This window comes from Triticum aestivum, chromosome 2B (genome assembly GCF_018294505.1).
Source record: "Triticum aestivum cultivar Chinese Spring chromosome 2B, IWGSC CS RefSeq v2.1, whole genome shotgun sequence".
NCBI classification, from domain to species: domain Eukaryota; kingdom Viridiplantae; phylum Streptophyta; class Magnoliopsida; order Poales; family Poaceae; genus Triticum; species Triticum aestivum.
This window is the reverse complement of record NC_057798.1, coordinates 404354997-404376664: the sequence shown is the minus strand read 5'-3', so window position 1 is coordinate 404376664 and position 21668 is coordinate 404354997.

Below are 21668 nucleotides of genomic sequence, written 5' to 3'. Positions count from 1 at the left end.
ACGAATACCAAATTCACATGACTACTAATAGCAAGACTTCACCCATGTCCTTAGGAACAAACGTAACTACTCACAAAGCATATTCATGTTCATAATAAGAGGGGTATTAATATGCATTAAGGATCTGAACATGTGATCTTCCACCAAATAAACCAACTAGCATCAACTACAAGGAGTAATCAACACTACTAGCAACCCACAGGTACCAATCTGAGGTTTTGGTACAAAGATTGGATACAAGAGATGAACTAGGGTTTGAGAGGAGATGGTGCTGGTGAAGATGTTGATGGAGATTGGCCCCCTCCCGATGAGAGGATCGTTGGTGATGATGATGGTGATGATTTCCCCCTGCCGGAGGGAAGTTTCCCCGGCAGAACAGCTCCGCCGGAGCCCTAGATTGGTTCCGCCAAGGTTCCGCCTCGTGGCGGTGGAGTTTCGTCCCGTAAGCTTTCTTATGATTTTTTCCAGGGTAAAAGACCTCATATAGCAGAAGATTGGCACCGGAGGGCTGCCAGGTGGCCCACGAGGCAGGGGCCACGCCCCCCACCCTCGTGGCCAGGGTGTGGGCCCCCTCTGGTACTTCTTCCGCTCAATATTTATTATTAATTCCAAAAATGACTTTCGTGGAGTTTCAGGACTTTTGGAGCTGTGCAGAATAGGTCTCCAATATTTGCTCCTTTTCCAGCCCAGAAATCCCAGCTGTCGGCATTCTCCCTCTTTATGTAAACCTTGTAAAATAAGAGAGAATAGCCATAAGTATTGTGACATAACGTGTAATAACAATCCATAATGCAATAAATATCGATATAAAAGCATGATGCAAAATGGACGTATCACACAGTCGCCGCACTTGCCTTCCATGGTGGCAGCTCCCCCACCCTATGCAGAAAATTACGTTGCCGGTCCCGGCAAAGCGGGGTGCCGATTGCAGGTCCGCCGTAAGCTGCGTTGTAGCTAGTTGTCGTGGTAACACCTGGTGATGGCATCTAGTAGATCCATCAATGAGAAGGGTGTTGGGGAGCTCGAAGGGAAGGGAGAAAAGGTAGTTTAGGGGAGTCAGACGGTGGTGAGGCTCGTCGGAGCTAAAGATGCGGTGGCGCGGGTGAGAGGCGAGGGCAGGAAAACGAGCTCCAGAGGGGAAAAGAGAAGGAAGATGAAGAAAAAGTTGTGGAGATGGATATTTTGTGGACGAGCGGTGCTATGGCCTGCGAATAAGGACTGGTGCACGTGGGACCGGGACGGGTGGGTGAGCGTGAAAAAAGTGATGCGAGTGCACGACAGAGCAAGCGCGGACTGGCCGAAAGTTCGGCCGGCCCGCCGATTACAAACTTTTCCCTTATATTAACCAAGCCGAAGTAGTACAACCACACACGCAGACACCACTATAAAGACAGGGAAAGACCATGAGTCTAGAAGAAAATGCAGAAAACACCTTGAAAGAAAAGAAAAATACAACAAGGCTCGGGGGCCTGCAACCAGATCCTTCCATCGTCGCCGGGGCCGAGGCACCACCATCGCCATCGTAGGCTTTGTTAGTCGATGGAGAGGCTTGCCGATGTAGGAAATCCACTGACGTTGTGGCACGCCGACTGGGACTCCGCGTGCTGGAACTCGGATCCCAAGTCAATGACCATGCACCAACGAAGTTGGGAGGAAGCACTGGATCTGTCGACATCTTTCCCCACGCATCTTCGACACCGCCCAAAGCACCGCTGTAGGATCGAAAGTATGTCTAGAGGGGGGTGATTTGACTACTTGACCAAATAAAAACTTAACCTTTTCCCAATTTTAGTTCTTAGCAGATTTTAGCAACTTAGCACAAGTCAAGCAATCTAAATACAATTAAATCAAGCATGCAAAGAGTATATGAGCAGCGGAAAGTAAAGCATGCAACTTGCAAGAAAGTAAAGGGATGGGATTAGAGTGTGCAAACGCATTTGGAGACACGGATGTTTTTTGGCGTGGTTCCGATAGGTGGTGCTATCATACATCCATGTTGATGGAGACTTCAACCCACGAAGGGTAACGGTTGCGCGAGTCCACGGAGGGCTCCACCCATGAAGGGTCCATGTAGAAGCAACCTTTTCTATTCCACCATGGCCATCGCCCACAAAGGACTTGCCTCACTAGGGTAGATCTTCATGAAGTAGGCGATCTCCTTGCCCTTACAAACTCCTTGGTTCAACTCCACAATCTTGTCGGAGGCTCCCAAGTGACACCTAACCAATCTAGGAGACACCACTCTCCAAAAGGTAATATATGGTGTGTTGTTGATGAACTCATTGCTCTTGTGCTTCAAATGATAGTCTCCCCAACACTCAACTCTCTCTCATAGGATTGGATTTGGTGGAAAGATGATTTGAGTGGAAAGCAACTTGGGGAAGGCTAGAGATCAAGATTCATATGGTTGGATTGGAATATCTTAACCTCAACACATGAGTAGGTGGTTCTCTCTCGGAAAATGAATGTTGGAAATGTAGGCACGTTCTGATGGCTTCCCTCACGAATAAGGAGAGGGTGGAGGGGTATATATAGCCTCCACACAAAATCTAACTGTTACACACAATTCACCAAACTCGATAGGACCGAATCAGAAAACTTGGTCGGACAAATTTAGTTCATAATGTGACCATTAGGCATTTCGGTGGGACCGACACATCAACTCGGTGGGACCGATATCATTAGGGTTAGGGCATAACGTAATATCGGTTTGACCGATTACACAAACTCGCTTGGACCAACTTTGTTAATAAGCAAACCAGGGAGTTAGTCAGGCAAACTCAGTGGGACCGATTCGCTCGTCTCGGTGGGACCGAAGCGTTACGAAAAGGAAACAAGGAGTTTGCATTGCAGACTCGGTGGGACCAATCACTCATCTTGGTTAGACCGAAACGTTATGAAGGGAAACAGAGAGTTTGCAACCCCATCTCGGTGAGACCGAGATCCCTATCGGTGAGACCGAAGTGACTAGGGTTGGTGGCAGTGGCTATGTCAAATGAACTCGGTGGCGCCGGATGGATCAAATCGGTGGGGCCGAGTTTGACTTTTGGTTTGGGACATATGTGGATATGAGAAAGTGGTTGAGGGCTTTGGAGCATATCACTAAGCATTTTGAGCAAGCAAGCCATTAAGCAACACCTCATCCCCTTTTAATAGTATTGGCGACTCAATGTGATCTTGGATCACTGAAATAGAAAATGTAGAGTCTTGAACTTTAGAGCTTGAGCCAATCCTTTGTATTTAGCATTTTGAGGGGTCCACGTTCCTAGTCCATGCCATGCCAATAATTGAACTTTCCTGAAATATTTATCTTGAAATAGCATTAGTTCGATGAGCTATATGTTGTTAATCATTACCAAAACCACCCAGGGATAGTTGCACTTTCAATCTCCCCCTTTTTGGTAATTGGTGACAACATATAGATCAAAGCTTCGACAAATGATAATGAGATTGAAATACATCATCACTTTGAGAAGTATGTGATAAGCAAGAGCTCCCCCTAAATTTGTGCATAGTTTAAAATTTGTTTTGGACTGCAAATGCACAATTTGTTAGGATCATGGGTCACTCTTCCATGTCACATACATCTGGTGGAGCGCTCAAAATGATAACGATAGAGAACATGCACTCATCACCAAGCAAAGTGAATGATCATAAATGGATATAAGGGATAATATCCTTCAAGCACACATTAAAGTACCATATGATCAATCACATGATCATCCAAGTATCTCACAAAAGGACATAAAGTATCAAGCACACACACATTAAAGTTTAACCAAATAAAGTGCAAAGAGAGACAAAAAAGCAACACTCTCTCTCTCGAAGACTATGATCTATACATATTTCTCCCCCTTTGGCAACAAGTTACCAAAAAGTTCAAATATGCATAGTGCTATGTGTCTCTCAGGCTTGGTCTCCATTAGGTGGTGTAGTGATGACTCCTAGGATGAAGGCTTCTGTTGATGTAGCTGGAGCTGGTGGAGTGCTGCTGGAGGTGGCACTGAAGCTGTGGTTGCTAGTGCAGAAGTGGTTGCTCTAGTATCAAGAACAGGCACTGCATCATACCTCTGACCTCTTGGCACATGCACTCGCTGAAAAACATATGTTGTTGTCTTTCCCTTCTTCTCCTCTGCTTCCTCCTGGAGCTGCTGTACTGCTGACTAAATCTCAGTTACTTTGACATCAAGATCATAGAACTTCTGCTCAATGATTCTCTCAAAACTCTCCTAATTTTGATTCAGGGTGTCCAAGCCCTTCTCAATCCTCAAGGTGGATTGGATTAGATATCCAAGTTGATCTTGTTTACTCTTTAGGAACACTTGAGATGCCTCTTCAGCACTTGGCATCTTTGCAGCTTTCTCTGCCCTTGCCTTTTCTCTCTTCTCATGTGCTTGCACTAATGAAGGGTCTTTCTCATCCATGACCACAGTGTTATCCTCAAAAATCTGGCTTGAGAGGTAAATGCTCTTTGTCCAACAAATAAGTGCATGTGCCCATCTTTGAGTTGATGAGCACCTAAATTTGTGGAGCATACCCACAAGACCTCTTCTGATCTGCAGCTGTCCTCTTGATTGTTTCCAGAATCAGACTCATCACCTTGAACTTCCGAGGGACATCAAAAATGTGCAGCAAGTTGATGGAATGTCCTCTTATCATTCTGTGATCTCCAGACTTGGGCAAAAGGGTATGCCTCGGGATAGTGTTGATTGTAGGCAGACCAGACAACAGAAACTTCACTGAGCCCAACTTATGAGTTTCTAGGGCATCATCGGGAATTTCCTTATACATACTTGCCATTGAGTTATGGTCTTTCTTCTTCTTAGCATATACATCCAAGTCATCTTCATGAGCTGCTGGGGCATTCATCAATCTGGCCCATTAATCAACAGTGGATTGGTACCTAGTACTCTCTGACATCCATACAATCCTACCATCAGGATAGAAGTGAGCAGTGGAGTAGAATTGCATGATCAGCTCATCATTCCACTTAGTGATCTTCTGGCTAACAAACTTTTCCACTCCACAAGCCTTGAAGCTGTCATAGACACCTGGGAAGTGATCTTCATTCTCTCTGATGTATGTCCAGTCAACCCATCTCATATCACAGAATATTGGCTTCTTGTCAAGCAGAATGGTCTCATAGAAGTCTTGATGTTCCTTAGTGTGGAACCTGTAATCTACAACAGTTCTCCTTCTCACATCATAAGGGTCATTTTTCCTCCAAAGTCTCAGACATGCATCCTTCCTGATGCTCATGTCCTCTGCCACTGGATGTGTGTCATTGTGGTCTGGGATCTTTGGCTTGAGCTTTCTCAGCACTTGGGCTTCACCTTCTTCTTCATCTTCAGGCACTGGGGCCTTGTTCTTCTCCTCAGCAGGGATGTTTCTTGTGCTCCTCTTGGGTGCATACTTGGTGGCTGGAGCGGCAGCTTTGGGAGCAGGTTTGGGCTTAGGAGCAGCCCCTGACTTGATTGCATCTCCCATAAGCTTTTGTGCCTTAGGTGTTGGAGCAGCATCCTCTTCTTCTTCCTCTTCATCAGAAGATCGATCTCTCACCATAGTTGACTTTCCAAGAACTTTAGCTATAGTGGTTCTTGCCCATTTCTTCTTCTTGTCATCACCAGTTGCCTCTCCTTCATCAGATTCAATTGTGAATTTCATAGTTTTTCCTGTGAAAACCTTTCTTGGCTTGGAGGTTGGGATTCTCCTAGTTGGTGCCTTCTTGTTCATGCCAGGCTTAGTGGATGCAGCATTGCCAAACCCCTTCTTCACAACTTTCCTCTTTGAGATGGCCTCATCTTCAGCTGCAACATAATCTTCATCTTCAGAATATGAAGTTCTCTTCTTCCTTGCTCTAGTGGCTGCCTTGGGCAAGTTACTAGGTGTGCTCCTGCTGCCCTCATCATAGCTGCTTGAGGGACTAGTGCCCTCACTCAAATGCTCTTGCTATTCAGATCTGTTCTGGCTGTCACTCTGGTCAGACATCTTGGCAGGAAACTAATAGCAAACCCTGTGAACAGATTATGGATGAGGTAGAGTAGATGAGCATCACAAAGTGCAAAGGTTTTGCAAAACAAATGAGTCAAAAACTTAGTTTTAGTTCTCTACAGAAATGATCTCGGAGCTACTGAATTGACAAACTCGGTGATACCGAAGCAACACTTGGAACCTAAACTAGTGAACTCGGTCAGACTGAGTCACAGTTTGGTGGCACCGAGATTGCTAGGGTTTCACAGAATCTTGAACTCGGTTACACCGATCTGCAGTTTTGGGTTAGACCGAAAAGCGCATGTGCAATGGCCTAAGCCAAATCGATGAGACCGATTCTACAAATTTGTCGGTCCAAGATGAGTTCTACTGAGAGCTAACCCTAAAATTTTCGAATAAAACTAGGCCTAAGGAAGATTTAGCTGGATAGATTGTTCTCATTCGTGGCAACAATCATGGCATTGTCCTCGTGCTAGGAATCGGAGTTAAAAGGACATCACAAGGGGTCAAACACTTACCCTAGTTCGGCGGGTGTTCGCCACGGTGGCGACGGCGAAGAAGATTCCGTCGACGGTGGCAAAAACCATCGACGGGAGGTCGCTGGCGGCAAGGAGATGATCCGAAGACCCAAGGAGGCAGAGCAGGACACGCGCGGGCTGAGGGGTTTTTAAGTATTTTTCAAAATCTCACCCGTGGGTATTTATACCCCGGCCCTGTCGGTGTGACCGAGTGGAACAACTCGGTGGCACCGAGATTGCAGAATCGCAAGCGATTGCTGCAACTCGGTGTGACCTAAGTGTACAAATCGGTTGCACCAAGATGAAAACCTAGATCGACTTAGTGAACTTGGTTCGACCGAAATGGATGTCTCGCTCAGACCAAAATGCACAAAGAGGTTTTGGAAGTTTAAGTCTATGATGAATAGGGGACTCCGAGTGCTCCTCACACAGAGTGGTTCGAATCTGACTTGATCAAACTTTGTGATGTAGCATGAATAGAGTTTGAGACGAGCAAAAGCATAGATAGCTAGAGAAGGTTCTTAGGCATTCTTCTCCATCCACTTGGAAAAGAAAAAGAGCCAAACAATCAAAGCAACAAGTGGATGTCCTCGAATGAGTAAAATATGCAACCAATATGCTCACACAATAAGATGGCAAATGAAATATGTGGCAAAGCATGCACAATCATTCTAGCATCTATCAAGCAATTTGTGATGACTAGGTCATCTACATATGAGTATATTAACTTAGGAGTCAAATGAGAACATTTGATCATAGGTCATACTCATCATTTAAGCACAAGTGGGGTTACCACTTTTACATAAAGCATTTTTGTGTTCACACCATTAGAGTTGCTTTAGCTCAAGTCTGAGACTAAAGCTCCCCCTAGATGTGATATCCCCCCTAAGAGGGATGAACTAACCTTGGGTTTTGTCGATGATGACTTCATGTAGGTGTTGAAGATGTGGATGCTCAATGTTGATGTAGATCTTTCGGAGCTGTCCATTGGAGTGAGTTGCACTTTCAATACCTACACGGTTAAGTCCCACAAGGAACAAACAAGGATATCCATAGACATAGAGTGATGCACACACAAGATGATGTCCATGAAAGCATTAGTTTACCTTGTCCCTTGTCTTACAAGCAAGAGGGTTTGTGACTCCTTGAACTAGCGCAAGATGTGGAAGTTGATTGCACTTGTCCTTGCCAAAATGATATGAGTGAAGTGTGTTGGCGGAGTTACCCTCAAGAACTCTCTAGTTCTTCTTCTTTGGGATCCACATCATCTTGATGGGAATCCTTGGGGTTGTAGTAGAACTTGATGAAGTAGAACTTGATGAAGTCTTGGGAACCCACTTGACCAAGGCCTTGGGAGCTTCTTCAAATGCATCAATCTCCTCTTGAAGCTTGTCCTTGCCTTTTTGCTTGTGGTCTTGTGGTGGAAGATCATCTTGAGCTTGTGTCCCTTGAAAAGAAGTAGGATCATACTTCTCTTGTTGAGGAACAAACTTCGTCTTGGGGTATTGATCTTATTCCCACTCAACTCCATTGGCATTGAACTTTCGTTCAAAACCAACACCTTGATTCTTCCGGTGCCTTCCTTGCTTGCGTACAATTTCCTCCAATTGCTTAGTTCCGGCAAGGCTCTTGTAGACACCTTTCTCTATAATTCCCTTCAATAAGCTATTTTCTTGCTCAAGTGTAACTTGGCTAAGAGAATCATTAGTGGAATCAAGAGAACTACTAGAAGCAACAACATTGGATTTAGCATGATTATTGTTACTACTAGAAGAAGAATCTTTCTTACTCTTGTTGCTAGATTTTACTTGAGGCATGTAAGTAGATAAGAGTAAACGCTTGGCAATGCAAGAAGAACTTTTCTTACGAAGATCATCATTGATTGCCTTTAAAAACTCATGCTCTTGCTCAAGGTTGAGCTTTTCAAAGCGTAACTTCTCATGAGTCTTTAAAAGTTCTCGATGATCTTCCAAGGTAGTTTCATGAGCTAACTTAAGAGTGTTTAGTTCTTTAGTTAGATGCTCAATCTTCTCCTTATCATTGTCATTCGTTTTATCTTGATTAGCATGATTAATTGACATTTCATCATAGTATTCATCACTAGAGTTGGCAACAAGTAAATCATCATCACCTAACAAGTCATCTTCATCACTATTGAAATCAACATACTCGGGGTGTGATACCTTTGGGCCTTTAGCCATGAAGCATCTTCCAATTCCTTCATTTGGTGAGTCAAATATGTCGTAGGAGTTGGTTGACACAAGTGCTAGATCGGCAACACCTTCATCTTGAGTATATTCGGAGTCGGAGTAATAATTTCTCTCGGAGTGATGGTCAGAGTCGGAGCCGGGTACCCATTCACCAACATGAGCTTGATGTCTTTGCTTGGTGTAGCTCTTTGATGATTTGTCCTTCCTTCCCGAATCCTTCCTTCTCCGGGAGGTTCTTCGTTCATAATGATCATCTCTACTCCTCCTCTCTCTTGGTGGTGATTCTTCTCTTATACTTCTTCTTTTAGGTGAATCTTCTCTTCTTTTGTAGGGATTCATACACTCATTGGAGTAGTGTCTGGGTCTTCCACAATTATAGCAATTACATTCATGACTCGAAGATCTTTTGTCATTGTAGGACCTTGACTTGGAACTTCTTTCCTTGCTTCTAATCTTGTAGAACTTGTTGAAGTTTTTCACCATTAGGCTCAATTCCTCATTGAAGGTTTGTTTCTGACTTGATGATGTAGGAGCATCACATGAGGCTGTGTAAGCACCACTTGACTTGTTGTGAAGCTCTTCCTTATCCTTGAGTGACATCTCATGAGCAACAATTCTTCCAATGACTTCCGTTGGCTTGAGATCTTTGTAGTTGGGCATCATTTGGATCAATGTGCACACGGTATCATATTTTCCATCCAAGGCTCTTAGGATCTTCTTGATGATGAATTTATCGGTCATCTCTTCACTTCCTAAGCCGGCAATCTCATTTGTATGAGAGCAAGCCTAGAGTACATTTTAGAGACACCTTCACCATCCTTCATTTTGAACTTGTCAAGTTGACTTTGAAGCACATCCAATTTGGATTCCTTGACGGAGTCGGTACCTTCGTGCATATCAATCAAAGTATCCCAAATTTCCTTTGCATTCTCAAGGCGGCTGATTTTGTTGAATTCTTCGGGGCACAATCCGTTGAAGAGGATATCACAAGCTTGAGCATTGTATTGCAGCATCTTCAACTCTTTTGTGGTAGCTTCACGGTTCGGTTCTCTCCCATCGAAGAATTCACCTTGCAAGCCAATACACACAATAGCCCAAACGGCGGGGTTATGTCGAAGAATATGCATTTTCATCTTATGCTTCCAACTAGCAAAATTAGTACCATCAAAGTAAGGACCTCTACGGTGGTAATTTCCCTCGCTAGATGCCATACTCTCCTAGGTTGTGAAACCAAGGCTATGATCACCAAAAGCTATGGAAATCAAGGCAAATGGAGACCAAAGCTCTAATACCAATTGTAGGATCGAAAATATGTCTAGAGGGGGGTGATTAGACTACTTGACCAAATAAAAACTTAACCTTTTCCCAATTTTAGTTCTTGGCAGATTTTAGCAACTTAGCACAAGTCAAGCAATCTAAATACAAGTCAAGCAAGCATGCAAAGAGTATATGAGCAGCGGAAAGTAAAGCATGCAACTTGTAAGAAAGTAAAGGGATGGGATTGGAGTGTGCAAACGCAATTGGAGACACAGATGTTTTTTGGCGTGGTTCCGAGAGGTGGTGCTATCGTACATCCATGTTGATGGAGACTTCACCCACGAAGGGTAACGGTTGCGCGAGTCCACGGAGGGCTCCACACACGAAGGGTCCACAAAGAAGTAACCTTGTCTATCCCACCATGGCCATCGCCCACGAAGGACTTGGCTCACTAGGGTATATCTTCACGAAGTAGGCGATCTCATTGCCCTTACAAACCCCTTGGTTCAACTCCACAATCTTGTCGGATGCTCCCAAGTGACACCTAACCAATCTAGGAGACACCACTCTCCAAAAGGTAATAGATGGTGTGTTGTTGATGAACTCCTTGCTCTTGTGCTTCAAATGATAGTCTCCCCAACACTCAACTCTCTCTCTCTCTCATAGGATTCAATTTGGTGGAAAGATGATTTGAGTGGAAAGCAACTTGGGGAAGGCTAGAGATCAAGATTCATATGGTTGGATTGGAATATCTTGACCTCAACACATGAGTAGGTGGTTCTCTCTCAGAAAATGAATGCTAGAAATGTAGGCACGTTCTGATGGCTTCCCTCATGAATGAGGAGAGGGTGGGGGGTATATATAGCCTCCACACAAAATCTAAGTGTTACACACAATTCACAAAACTTGGTCGGACCGAATCAGAAAACTCGGTCGGACCAATTTAGTTCATAATGTGACCATTAGACATTTCGGTGGGACCGACACGTCAACTCGGTGGGACCGATATCATTAGGGTTATGGCATAATGTAATCTCAGTTTGACCGATTACACAAACTCGGTTGGACCAACTTTGGTAATAAGCAAACCAGGGAGTTAGTCAGGCAAACTCGGTGGGACCGATTCGCTCGTCTCGGTGGGACCGAAGCATTATGAAAAGGAAACAGGGAGTTTGCATTGCAGACTCGATGGGACCGATCGCTCGTCTCGGTTAGACCAAAACGTTATGAAGGGAAACAGAGAGTTTGCAACCCCATCTCAGTGAGACCGAGATCCCTATCGGTGAGACCGGCGTGACTAGGGTTTCTAGGAGTGGCTATGTCAAATGAACTTGGTGGCGCCAGATGGATCAAATCGGTGGGGCCGAGTTTGACTTTTGGTTTGGGACATATGTGGATATGAGAAAGTGGTTGAGGGCTTTGGAGCATATCACTAAGCATTTTGAGCAAGAAAGCCATTAAGCAACACCTCATCCCCTTTTAATAGTATTGGCTTTCCTATAGACTCAATGTGATCTTCGATCACTAAAATAGAAAATGTAGAGTCTTGACATTTAGAGCTTGAGCTAATCCTTTGTCCTTCGCATTTTGAGGGGTCCACATTCCTAGTCCATGCCATGCCAATCATTGAACTTTCCTGAAATATTTATCTTGAAATAGCATTAGTTTAATGAGCTATATGTTCTTAAGCATTACCAAAACCACCCAGGAATAGTTGCACTTTCAACCGCCCACTGGCCAAACTCATGTACGGAATCCCACATCCCTCCGGTGATATCAATGGACATGTCACTGAGACGGGGATAGAGTTGGAAAACAAAAATCCCATAGGATGCTACTCCCATAGGAGTTGTTAATTTCCCGAAGAAAAAGGGTGATGTAGCACATCAGCAGAAAGTATTTACCTCAGTTAAGAATCAAGGTTTAATTGAATTAGTAGGAGTCTCTAAGCTAACAATAAAAGCAGGACATGAACACAAACAAAATAAATGCTTGCACCCAACTTGGCAAGGGGGTTGTCAAATCCTCTTGTCTTGCTAGTTGGTTAAAAGCAAATAGTGATAGATAGTGGTATGTTAAAACGGTAAAATAGTAAAGGTAAATAAAAGAGCAATAGAGCAACGCAAGTATTAATAGAGAATGGCTAGTGGCCTCTCTCTCGAAAATGGGTAGTGGCATGATAAACAAATTACTATTGGACAATTGACATATAAGCAGCATTCATAACTATGATCATTCATGTCATAATCTCGTATAGGCGTCACTCCATGACAAGTAGACCGTATTCCAACTGCATCTACTACTATTACTCCACCCCGAAACCGCTATCCAGAATGCATCTCAAGGTATTCAGTTTAATGAAAAATAGATCAACACAGTAAGCAAGATGGCATGATGTAGACAGAAACAAACCTAGCAATAAGATCAATCTCCGTTGTTTTATCCTTAGTAGTGACAACACATCACGTGCCTTCTCCCCATTCTGTCATTGGGATGTACTCCCACTGTCACAAAATAAGTGTCTCAAATTTAGTACAAATTTTACTGAAATTAGTACAAAGTTGAGACATTTATGTTGGGACGGAGGGAATAGATCAGGTTGAACCCACTACTATGCACCACTCCATCTGAAGAATTACCCATCTATCTTGGCCAGAGAAGACAAATAACTCAAAAAATATACATAGTTACTCAATCATACATCAAAGAAACTTCAAAAGATTCAGCTATATTCAATGAACAATCTGATCATAAATCCACAAATTATCGGATCCCAACAAACACACCACAAGAATTACATCAGATTGATCCCCGAGGAGATCATTGTATTGAACATCAAAAAGAGAGAAAGAAGAAGCCATCTAGATACTACTATGAACTCGTAGGTCCTAAAGGAACTACTCACACATAATCATGGAGGCAGTAAGATTGATGAAGAGGCCTCCCGTGATGGCTTGTCCCTCAAGCAGAGCACCAGAATAGGCCTCCAAATGGGATCACTTCTGAATAGAGGCTTGCAGCGATGATAAAATTATTTCGGGTTTGCTTCTAAGGGTTTTTGGAATTATAGGATTTATAGGCGGAAGAATTAGGTCAAATCGAAGCTCAGGGGGCCCACATGGTCACGTGGCGTGGTCACCCCCCAGGTCACGCCACATGTCCATGTGGCCGGCTTGTGGGTTCCCTTGACCTCTCCGAAGCTTCTAGGGTCTTTCATTGTCCAGAAAAAATCATCAAAAAATGGCATCATATTTGGTCCTTCCTAGATATGGATTTTCTGCAAAACCAAAAATTAGCAAAAACAGGAACTAACACTGGGCACTAAATAACTTAGTCCAGAAAAAAAGTATATAAAAGTGATAGTATAATAGCATTTAACAATCAAAAATTATATATACGTTAGAGACGTGTCATAGGGCCACCATCATCATCGCTGCCTCGCGATTCATGAAGTAGTTGAATCCCGTACGAGGGAACAATTAGTTTTAAGTTTTAGTCATTGAAACTTACAAATTTTTATCTGAAACTTGCGATTTTCTGCGCTCGCTCTTACCAAGTTTCATAGATAAATTTTGAAGACTTTTTTGTCCTTTGTATGTACAAAAAATCACGATTTTTATCACTATTCAAGATATCGGCCGGTATTCCGATAAACTAGCCAATTTATCACTTACCGGTGTCTGGTTGTTAAGATAAATCGGACGATATGGTGATAAATCGGCCGATATACCGATAAACTGGCTGATTTACCTCTTATCTCGGGTCGGCCAATAAGTGCTCGATAAACGATGTCCCTAACAATGGATTTTATCGGTCGCTCATATTAAGTTTTAAGAGTTGAAACTTAACATTAATTTTCAAAAGTCTTCAAAACACATTCAAAATGGATCTTATTTGAAAGCCCTTGTCACGAGAAACATGAATATGAAAATAAAACTTAATTTTGACTATTCATTCAAAAGATATAAAGGCTTGAAAATCGGAAGCCAAAAATAAAAGCACGTGATGGGGACTGGGTGCCCCTGCACTTGCGTGCCCCGAATCCCCTCCCTTTGCATGAGTGTATATCGGGTTTCATTCATGCAACGGAACTGGGGAGGATACTCCATGATCTTCTAAGAAAGATAATGGTCATCCATTTACCAACTGGTCATAAATAATAACCTCCGTAAATATAAGACGTAGGAATAGCATATAATAGTGTATCCGTTGATCGTTCATGATTGACAAGTTTTGAGATAGTTCCTCCATACTTTTGATGATCATATGTGTAGTTTGTACGTGATACTAGACCATATAAATTATTACATCTTGTGATCTAGCAGCATTATTTATTACTGTTAGGTTGTCACTTGTTCGTTGGTATTAGACGTACTATATTGAAAGTATGTATGTTGTCGTCCAAATAATGATGAGGGCCTAGCAAAGCAATGGCTAGATATGTTTGTTAACTCCTTTTCACGAATATGCAAAGCTTGTGTATCATTTTATCGATAGAAGAAAAGAAAATGAGTTTAATAGGGTACAACACATGACATGAACGCAGGAAGGCATGAACATGGAACCAAGAGCAGAGAGACAAGGGATGTTTTGACTAAACATGGGATAGATACAACTAAATCTACCAAGCCCAGAACTAGGGAGGCAGGCCAAACCGGCATGGCATCGAACATCTTCAAACCCACACGAGAGACACCGCGAGCGAGTAAGATAGCGCCTTCAAGAAGGGAATGGCGTCGTGATGCCGCTGCCATCTGATACGGAACCGGACCTAGGGTTTTCTATGATGCCCGAAGAGGGGCATGGATAAAGGGCATGGCGGCGCCTTCAAGAAGGGAAATGACTACCCACGAATGTCACTACTACCAGCATCGACAAGACGAGCATGAACTTTGCCTGGCCTGAGTCTAAGAAATCCCATAGCCGCCAGATCAAGATCTAAAGATGAGGAAGTCAGCCTGCCAAACGATCGCCACCTCAGAAGGGGAGGTGGGGTTGCACCTGCAACCGCCGAAAAAAATGCGAGCTTTGGAACCGATATGGAGTATAGACAGACTGGGTCAGGAAGGTAGAGGGGTGGAGATACGAAGTGAAGGTTAGGACGGTGACCAATGTTGTCTACAAGAAGGAACTAGAAGGAAACACATATTCGGGTGCTGGAGGGGGAGCCGCCAAAACACCAATGAGCCGAAGAAACTGGAAGGGGCACATCAACCTAAGCTTCGGGGCCGAAATCAGGCTGGTAGAGGACTCCAGACAACCACACACGCTGGACAATGTAGCTCCATGGTCGCCAAGACCTGAGCGGTGTTGATAAGGATCCTGTTGGGGAACGTAGTAATTTCAAAAAAAAATCCTACGCACACACAAGATCATGGTGATGCATAGCAACGAGAGGGGAGAGTGTCGTCCATGTACCCTTGTAGACTGTAAGCGGAAGCGTTATGACAAAGCGGTTGATGTAGTCGTACGTCTTCACGATCGACTGATCCTAGTACTGAATGTACGGCAGCTCCGCGATCTGAACACGTTTAGCTCGGTGACGTCCCACGAACTCACGATCCAGTAGAGATTTGAGGGAGAGTTCCGTCAGCACGACGGAGTGATGACTGTGTTGATGAAGCTACCGATGCAGGGCGTCGCCTAAGCACCGCTACGATATGACCGAGGTGGATTATGGTGGAGGGGGCACGCACACGGCTAAAAGATCAATGATCAAATTGTGTGTCTATGGGGTGCCCCCTCCCTCGTATATAAAGGAGTGGAGGAGGGGGAGGGGCCAGCCCTCCTAGGCATGCCCCAAGGGGAGTCCTACTCCCACCGGGAGTAGGACTCCAACCCTTCCAAGAGTAGGAGTAGGAGAGAGGGAAGGAGGAGAGAGGGGGAAGTAAGGGGGGCGCCCCCCCTCCTCCTTGTCCAATTCGGACTAGAGGGTGAGCAGGTTCGCGGCCTGCCCTGACCGCCCCTCCTCTTCTCCACTAAGGCCCAATAGGCCCATTACACTCCCCGGGGGGTTCTGGTAACCCCCCCCCCCCCCGGTACCCCGGTATTTGTCTGAACTTGCCCGGAACCCTTCCGAAGTTCAAACATAGTCATCCAATATATCAATATTTATGTCTCGACCATTTCGAGACTCCTCATTATGGTCGTGATCATATCCGCGACTCCTAACTACCTTCGGTACATCAAAACACATAAACTCATAATACCGATCGTCACCGAATGTTAAGCGTGCGGACCCTACGGGTTCGAGAACTATGTAGACATGACCGAGACACGTCTCCGATCAATAACCAATAGCGGAACCTGGATGCTCATATTAGCTCCTACATATTCTACGAAGATCTTTATCGGTCAAACCGCATAACAACTTACGTTGTTCCCTTTGTCATCGGTATATTACTTGCCCGAGATTCAATCGTCGGTATCTCAATACCTAGTTCAACCTCGTTACCGGCAAGTCTCTTTACTCGTTTCGTAATGCATCATCCTGCAACTAACTTATTAATCACATTGCTTGCAAGGCTTATAGTGATGTGCATTACCGTGAGGGCCCAGAGATACCTCTCCGAAACACGGAGTGACAAATCCTAATCTCGATCTATGCCAACTTAACAAGTACCATTGGAGACACCTGTAGAGAACCTTTATAATCAGCCAGTTACGTTGTGACGTTTGGTAGCACACAAAGTGTTCCTTCGGTAATCGGGAGTTGCATAATCTCATAGTCATAGGAACATGTATAAGTCATGAAGAAAGCAATAGTAGTAAACTAAATCGATCAAGTGCTAAGCTAACAGAATGGGTCAAGTCAATCACAGCATTCTCCTAATGATGTGATCTCGTTTATCAAATGACAACTCATGTCTATGGCCAGGAAACTTACCATCTTTGATTCAACGAGCTAGTCAAGTAGAGGCATACTAGTGACATTATGTTTCTCTATGTATTCACACATGGAATAAGTTTCCGGTTAATACAATTCTAGCATGAATAATAAACATTTATCATGATATAAGGAAATATAAATAACAACTTTATTATTGACTCTAGGGCATATTTCCTTCAGTCTCCCACTTGCACTAGAGTCAATAATCTAGTTCACATCACCATGTGATTTAACACCAATATTCACATCTGTATGTGATTAACACCCATAGTTCACATCGTCATGTGACCAACACCCGAAGGGTTTGCTAGAGTCAATAATCTAGTTCACATCGCTATGTGATTAACACCCAAAGAGTATTAAGGTATTATCATGTTTTGCTCGTGAGAGAAGTTTAGTCAACGGGTCTGTCATATTCAGAGCCGTATGTATTTTGCAAATATTCTATGTGTACAATTCTCTGCACGGAGCTACTCTAGCTAATTGCTCCCACTTTCAATATGTATCCAGATTGAGACTTAGAGTCATATGGGTCAGTGTAAAAGCTTGCTAAGGATATTCTTGACCGTTGTCCAGTGATCTACTCCTAGATCAAAATTGTACTCCCTTGCCAAACTCAGAGCAAGGTATACAATAGGTCTGGTACACAACATAGCATACTTTATAGAACCTATGACTGAGGCATAGGGAATGACTTTTCATTTTCTTTCTATTTTCTGCCATGGTCGGGTTTTGAATCTTACTCAACTTCACACTTTGCAACACAGGCAAGAACTCCTTCTTTGACTGTTCCATTTTGAACTACTTCAAAATCTTATCAAGGTATGTACTCATTGAAAAATCTTATCAAGCGTCTTGATCTATCTCTATAGATCTTGATGCTCAATGTGTAAGCAGCTTCACCGAGGTCTTTCTTTGAAAAACTCCTTTCAAACACTCATTTATGCTTTCCAGAAAATTCTACATTATTTCTGATCAACAATATGTCATTCACATATACTTATCAGAAAGGCTGTAGTGCTCCCACTCACTTTCCTATAGATACAGGCTTCATCGCAAGTCTGTATAAAACTATATGCTTTGATCAACTCATCAAAACGTATATTCCAACTCCGAGATGCTTGCAGTAGTCCGAAGATGGATCACTGGAGCTTGCACACTTTGTTAGCACCTTTAGGATTGACAAAACCTTCTAGTTGCATCATATACAACTCTTCTTTAATAAATCCATTAAGGAATGCAGTTTTGACATCCATTTGCCAGATTTCATAAAATGTGGCAATTGCTAACATGATTCGGACAGACTTAAGCATCGATACGAGTGAGAAAATCTCATCGTATTCAACACCTTGAACTTGTCAAAAAACTTTTTGCGACAAGTCGAGCTTTGTAGATAGTACCACTACTATCAGCGGTTGTCTTCCTCTTGAAGATCCATTTATTTTCTATGGCTTGCCGATCATTGGGCAAGTCCACCAAAGTCCACACTTTGTTCTCATACATGGATCCCATCTCAGATTTCATGGCCTTCAAGCCATTTCGCAGAATCTGGGCTCATCATTGCTTCCTCATAGTTTGTAGGTTCATCATGGTCTAGTAACATGACTTCCAGAACAGGATTACCGTACCACTCTGGTGTGGACTATACTTTGGAAGACCTACGAGGTTCTGTAGTAACTTAATCTGAAGTTCGATGATCATCATCATTCCTCACTAATTGGTGTAGGAATTACTGGAACTGATTTCTGTGATGAACTACTTTCCAATTCGGGAGAAGGTACAATTACCTTATCAAGCTCTACTTTCCTCCCACTCACTTCTTTCAAGAGAAACTCCTTCTCTAGAAAGGACCCATCTTAGCAACAAATATATTGCCTTCGGATCTGTGATAGAAGGTGTACCCAACAGTTTCCTTTGGGTATTCTATGAAGGCGCACTTCTTTGATTTGGGTTTGAGCTTATCAGGTTGAAACTTTTTTTCACATAAGCATCGCAGGCCCAAACTTTAAGAAATGATAACTTTGGTTTCTTGCCAAACCACAGTTCATAAGGCGTCGTCTCAACGGATTTTGATGGTGCCCTATTTAAAGTGAATGCAGCTGTCTCTAATGCATAACCCCAAAATGATAGTGGTAAATCGGTAAGATACATCATAGATCGTACCATATCCAATAAAGTGTGGTTATGATGTTCGGACACACCATTACGCTGTGGTGTTCCATGTGGCATGAGCTGTGAAACTATTCCACATTGTTTAAAATGAAGGCCAAACTCATAACTCAAATATTCTCCTCTATGATCAGATCATAGAAACTTTATTTTCTTGTTACGATGATTCTCCACTTCACTGAAATTCTTTGAACTTTTCAAATATTTCAGATTTGTGTTTCATTAAATAGATATACCCATATCTGCTCAAATCATTTGTGAAGATCGGAATAACGATACCCGCCACGAGCATCAACACTCATTGGACCGCATACATCGGTATGTATTATTTCCAATAAGTCACTAGCTCGTTCCATTGTTCCAGAGAACGGAGTTTTAGTCACCTTGCCCATAAGGCACGTGTCGGTGTCAAAACCGGCGGATCTCGGGTAGGGGGTCCCGAACTATGCGTCTAGGCGGATGGTAACAGGAGACAAGGGACACGATGTTTTACCCAGGTTCGGGCCCTCTTGACGGAGGTAAAACCCTACGTCTTGCTTGATTGATATTGATATTGTGGATGTTTACAAGAGTGGATCTACCACGAGATCAAGGAGGCTAAACCCTAGAAGCTAGCCTATGGTATGATTGTAATGGTTGTTGTTATGTCCTAGGGACTAGAGCCATCCATTTTATATAGACACCGGAGTGGGCTAGGGTTACATAGAGTCGGTTATAATGGTAGGAGATCTACATATCCGTATCGCCAATCTTGCCTTCCACGCCAAGGAAAGTCCCATCCGGACACGGGGCGAAGTCTTCAATCTTGTATCTTCATAGTCTTGGAGTCCGGTCGATGATGATAGTCCGGCCGATGACAATTCGGCTTATGATGGTAGTCCGGCTATCCGGACACCCCCTAATCCAGGACTCCCTCAGTAGCCCCTGAACTAGGCTTCAATGACGATAAGTCCGGCGCGTGTATTGCTTGGCATTGCAAGGCGGGTTCCTCCTTCGAATGATAGAAGATTGTGAACACCAGGATAGTGTTCGGCTCTGCAAAATAAATTCCACATTCCACCGTAGAGAGAATAATATATACACAAGCTCAATCTGCTGACGTTTTTTGCGGTATGACGTCACGCCACTACCAAGCCATTACTTGAATCGTTTTTTACTCTACCACCTCAGCGCATTTAGCGAAGCGGTTTCCTTGGCACGTCTTGTCGAAGCAGAGATCGTGTTCCCCCTTAATCCAGGATTCTCATCAATATGGACGTGGGTAACCCAACCGCGCCCGTCGCCCTGCCCCCTCTATCGAAGGTGAGTCACAAACGGTCACGGAGACGACTCTTGGTATTCTCCCTCTTTATAACGGGACCAAGGCTTGTTTCTTTTCTTCAATCCTCCATTGAATCCTCTCCTCGCTCCAAGTTCCAGCACCCAGAGCTCCAGATTCGAGCGCTTCGGACCTTCAACGATGTCCGGTTCCGGCCTTCAGGGCCGGTGGATGCCCTCCTCCGTCACGGAGGAGGACGTGCTAAAGCTGCGGGAGGCCAAGTACCTGGCTTATGAGATTTCGCACAGGTTGCCTGCCGAAGGGCAGGCCATCCCCACCCCCGAGCCCGGCAAGTATGTCATTTTTGTATCCCACCTCCGTCGGGGTTTAGGCTTCCCGATGGATCCTTTTGTGAGAGGGCTCATGTTTTACTATGGGTTGGAATTCCATGATTTGGCTCTGGAGTCCATCCTCCGTATTTCCGCATTTATTATCGTCTGCGAAGCCTTCCTCCGCGTCGCCCCTCACTTTGGCCTGTGGCTGAAGACCTTCAATGTGGCGCCGAAGATGATCGGGGGGCGTCAAGCGGAGTGCGGCGGGGCGGCCATAAGTAGGAGGGCCGATGCCCCGTGGCCCGCTGGCTCCTTCCAAGAGGAGCTCGGCCTGTGGCAGCAAGAGTGGTTCTATATTACCGTTCTGAGGGGCCGCAGACAAAAGCCGCCGCCCTTATTCCGCCCGGGACCTCCACGACGGTTGATGTCGTGGGTCAACCAAGGGCTCAACTGGGGGCCATCAAAGGACGTGCCCCTACTGCAGGGCCGGATTCGAGATCTCCAAACGAGGGAGGTCGATATGGTGGTTGTAATGCAGGTTATGCTGATTAGGCGTCTCCTGCCCTGCAAACGCCGCCCTCTCCGGCTGTGGGAGTTCAATTCGGAGGGCCCACGGATTCTTCAACACTTCATGGGTATGACACCCCTGGAGATGTACAAATTATTCTTCGGATCGCAAGAGGCGCGTCCGGAATTGACCGAGGATGCTGGCCTAAGCTGCAATCGCCCGGATACTCAAGTAAGTAGTTCCAAGTCCGAACATAACGTTTGTTTGCCTTTCGATAATTCGCCTTATGGCCAACTTCCTTCTAAACAGGAGTGGATAGCGGAAGCAAAATTGATATGGTGTCCGGCCCCCCTCCCCGAGACCGTGCCGGATTTCGTGCTGGTTCGGATGCTTGAGGTTGCACCTTCAGAGGAAGGCGAAGGGGAAAATAGGAAGGCTACTGCCTCGCCTAAGGAGGCTCTTGAAAGAGGGGGGATCGAGAATCCCTCCCTCCAAGGGGAGAAGAGGACTGCCTCCGAGGACCCGAGGGCAAAAGC